Source organism: Echinops telfairi, unplaced genomic scaffold (genome assembly GCF_000313985.2).
Source record: "Echinops telfairi isolate 266 unplaced genomic scaffold, ASM31398v2 ScPeMD7_7475;HRSCAF=8513, whole genome shotgun sequence".
Taxonomy (NCBI): domain Eukaryota; kingdom Metazoa; phylum Chordata; class Mammalia; order Afrosoricida; family Tenrecidae; genus Echinops; species Echinops telfairi.
In genome coordinates, this window is record NW_022111379.1 from 447,866 (window position 1) to 452,729 (window position 4,864).

General features: G+C 34.6%; 1 protein-coding gene across 1 annotated transcript in view; it reads right to left on the minus strand.

The window, feature by feature from the left end:
• Positions 1-4,864, minus strand: part of CLPX (caseinolytic mitochondrial matrix peptidase chaperone subunit X) — a 41,360-nt gene that overhangs the window by 35,453 nt on the left and 1,043 nt on the right. The window lies entirely within an intron of this gene.

A 4,864-nucleotide genomic window follows, 5' to 3' on the forward strand; every position in this document is an offset into this window, starting at 1 on the left:
AAAAAAATCAGAGCTTGGTCTTATTGGTTCCCTTTGTAGGTAACTTTTCATTTTTCTTGAACTGCTCTCAAGATTCTTTCCTTGTATTGATTATGGCACAGTGATTTTCTTTTGGGGTCTACCCTGTTTAATGTTGTTTCAGCTTCTTGAATGGCTATGTTCTCCTCTTTCACAATGTTAAGGAAGCTTTCCTCCAACAGATCTTGGGCAATTTTCTCTGTGTTTTGGGGGTTTGCTTTTTCCTGTTCTGGAATATTGACCATACCTGTTATTCTTGATATTGCCCCACATAATGATTGGATTTGCTTCAGGTTTTTCTTTATGTGTGGACTGTTGTTCTTGTAGACCGGTACTGAGAAGTTTGTCTTCAAGTATTGTAAAATTGAACCTTAAAGTACCAACCATACAGTGTTATTCCCACTTATGTTACAATAAAATATATTGTTTTAAGCAGTTTCAAATTTGCTGCCATCAAGTTTCTAACTCATGACACTACAGGGTAGTATAGGACTTATCCATAGTGTTTTTGAGATTGTAATCTTGATGGGAGCAAACAGGAGCATTTTTTCTTTTTTTTAAAAATCATTTTATTAGGGGCTCATATAACTCTTATCACAATCCATACACACATCAATTGTGTAAAGCGCATTTGTACATTCATTGCCCAAGGAGCATTTTTCTTATGAAGAGTAGCTGATGGATTTGAACTAGTGATCTTGCAGTTACCAGTTCAATGATTAACCCAGGGCTCCTTTTAAATAAGTAATTTAGACTATCTGGTGCCACAAGGGAGTCCCTGGGTAGAATGGTTGGAATTGACTCAGCAGGAACAGGGAAGTGGTAGTTTGTTCAGTGAAGTAATTCTCATCTTCCCTGCAGGTGCTTAGGGTTCAATTCCTAGGCAATACAATTCATACACTACCACCACCTGACAGCGAAGGCTTGCATGTGGTCATTATAATGAACAGGTTTGAGCAGAGTTTCTGGAATAGGCAAGCCTGAGAATCTACTTCTGAATTAGGAAATGAAAACTACAAGTGATCATGGGGATGATGCAGAGTCTGGCAGCATGTCCTTGTTTTACACAGTTCACCTGTTTTACATGGGCTCAAGTTGAGCCAATTCAAACAGCTAACAAATCGCAACAAAGTTAATGTGCTGGAGCAAAAGGAAACCTAGTAAACCAATGGTTCTCCAGCTGAAACATGCACCAAAACCATGAGGGCTTGCGACAAACACATATTGCAAGGCTCCTTTCTGATTCTGATTCACCAGGTAATGCTGACGCTGTTGGTCTGGGGAATTTCAATTTTAAAACCACCTAACTAGAGGTCAGGGAAACGTGCTACTGGAAATGGAACAACAAGAATGCAAGTAAAAAGAATATTGACACATTGTGAAAAAGACAATGTCACCAAACAATTTATGTAGAAACTGTCAAATATGAACCTAATTTGCTCTGTAAAATTTGACAAGAGCACAACAAAAAATATATATTTTGAAGCCCACTGTACTAAATGATTAAAATAACCATTTTCACGGCCAGTGAGTCAATTCCGACTCATATTGACACTCTAGGACAAGGTAGAACTGCCCATTTGAGTTTCCAAGATTCTAACTCTACTAGCAGAAAGTCTCCTCTTTCTCCTGTGGTTTTGAACTGTGGACCATGTAATTAACAGGTCAGGAGCATAACCACTGTGCTATCAGGGCTCCTTAAAATGGCCATTAGTCAATAAAGTTTATAAAATTTTCATAGAAAGCAAATAAGTTGTTGCAGGAAACTAAACAGAATATTTTAAAAAGTAACTCTTTTGTGCCTTAGACAGTATGGTAAAGCCTATGGATGGACCTTATGTCATAATAATGTTTTCAAATGTATAAAACACATAGTAAAATAAAGCTTGCTATCAAAATATTTTAAACTGTGCTTTTTAATTAACAAACAAAATTAAACAAATCTAATAACTATCATAACTTCAAACTAGTAAAAAAATAAAAATATTGGGATTTTCAGCAAATGCAATGTGATATAAAAATATGTGATCTCGACTGGGGACAAACTCAAAGACAGTACTACTGCTGTGGTTTGTTGTTTACAGTCATACTTAAAGAAAATGCTGTATTTCAGTTAAAAACTGAAAATACAATTCATAAGTCCTCTGAATTCTGGCAATAGTCCCCTTGGGGATTTGCAAAACCCAAGTGATGACCCTCTAAAAGCCAAAATGGGAAGTGTACCACATAAAGTATCATATTGCACAAGCCTACTTGGCAGCTGTGACAAAAGACAGTTAAAGGTTAAACTATTTACAAAATTTTTGTCTTACAGATAAAGCTTTCTAGGTTCAAAGCAACTGTTTTTAAAAAGGAATCTTTAATTTGTATTTTAGAAATAAATGAATATAAGAACTAATGGAAATTTTTTAATTATTTGTGGTGACAATATTTAAATGTACAACTGATGAAATAGCAAATCAAATTAGATATCTGGTTAAACACATGACTTTCTAACCTCTAACACAAAATTTTAAAAATATTGTAAACAAAGCTAGCAATCTGATGGTTGCCTTATTTATTTTATTAATCTCTGATTTTCATGTATTGTTTTGTGAATTCTAAATACCATCTAAATTCTAAATATATCATTGCTTTGATATCTTTTCTCATGTTTAAGAACACATTACGGGTTTTCATTAAGGCTATCTGCTACACAGAAGATGAATAAAAGAGAAATGTTGATTGAGAAATGGTATGCAATGTAAGAAATAAAAATGATTCATAATTTGTTCACTTTGCCTTTTAATTTTGTACTGCATTTAATTATGGAAAAAGGATTAAAAGGCCTGCTGAGAATTGTTAGAGATATGATGTAACCATCATGAAAATTATGCACAATAACAAGTTTCTTCATTTATATTCTCATGAGACAACACCCTGTGATTGAACAGGAAGTTACAGGAGATCCCATAATTCCTATTAACTGAATTCAGATCAAGTACTATCTTCAGAATTTTTAAATAGACCTAAGATATCTGAATCCTCCACTCAGAAAACTAATTAAGCTATTTCTATGTACTCAAAGCATATTTTTAAAAACAAAAATTTTAAAGCACTAGCAATTTAGGTAGGAAAAAAATCTTTCTTTAAATTTCTACTTTACTATAGTTCTCAAAGAGAATAGTAATCTCATTACTCTCATTAAATTGATCAAACATTAATTGATCATGGGGGGGGGGGAAGATTCAAGATCTAGTGTAATTTACTATTTTCTAATTACCACTTAAAATGTGAAGCCTGGGGGGAGTGGGGAGGGAGGGGAAAAAAGTGAGGAGCTGATGCCAGGGGCTTAAGTGGAGAGCAAATGTTTCCAGAATGATGAGGGCAATGAACGTACAAATGTGCTTTACACAAATATGAGCCCCTAATAAAATGATTAAAAAATAATTAATTAAATAAAAATAAAATGTGAAGCCTGTTGGCCCGGCCATGGAAATAAGTTCTGTATTTTAGAAGTGCTCTTAAAATCTCTATACTTAATTCATTTCACAGGTAACCTCCTAACAATGTATTTCTTGTTAAGATTATTTTAATGAAATCCTAAACTCTACTATTTATAAGAATAAGAAATGAGCCCAATTTAATGCTGACTTTTCTTTATCCACACCTCATCATTCTTCCTTTTTCCATTAGGCCTTTGTTGTTGTTAGGGCCTCACAGAAAACCTGTCCACGTTCTTGTAGACATATGCATACCCTTTTTACATCTGTATGGTTTGGAATCTTTAAAATGAATCCATTTGTTATTTCATTCTCATACAAAACTATTAAATTCTAGAACTAGATTGGGTGCTGTCATATTTGAAGCTCAATTTTAGACTTTACAGTAAAAATAAGTTTTGCATTTCTGTAAACCTCTGGCAAACTTAGAGTGATAGATACACAAGTAGAAAATAATTCTTAAATAAGTCATCCATTTGTGCTGATTTGCCTAATAATTAAAAATAACAACAGTTGTCCTTGAGTTGACTCCACTCACGGTAACTTCCTCTATATCAAAATACAACCATGCTTCAAAGGATCTTCAGGGGCTAATTTTTCAAAAGTATATGGCCAACCTTTTCTTTCAAAGTGCCCCTGGTTGAATTCCAGCTTCCAACTTTTTGGTTAACAGCCCAGCGGTGTATTAACCATTTATTTGTACCAGCAGAGCTTCCTTCCTACTGATATTTAATTTAATGTTTTCAAGGAAACAATGATTGCTTGAAAAGAAAAAACTTAACACTTCTATCATTCAGTTTTCAGGGACTTCTGGCTGACAGCATATCAAGAATATTCTCCCAGAAGCCTTCCCTACGTAGCACACACACACACACACATACACGTTACTTTTCCCATCCTTAGAAAAGATTATTAACTACTCCACTGGATTTGAACTTGAGGGTGAGAATGTATTCACCATCCTTACCTTCAGCACCAAGCGTGTCCGGCATATAGTTGGCCCGCAACAAACATTTGTTAGAATTAACTACAAATAGCTGTCATTTCCAAGGGTTTGCAAGTCAAATCCCTGAAATAGAGACGTCTACATGCTATGGCTTAATAATGTCCTTACATTAATTCACTACCTTGTCTATATCACTTTACAAAACTCACATGTAACTTTTAGTCCCTTGCGAAAAAACTGTTAGAAAGCACACTTTTAGTAAAGGGAAGAGATTTTATAATCTCTACCAACCTAGAAATTGGTAAGAGGGGACACAAAAAAAAATCTATTCAAGGGTCAAGCATTCCTCTAGAAGTTAATGTTTACAAGCCAGCTCCAGCCTCCTACTGGTATTCATAGACGTCCCACGGTTTCCTAG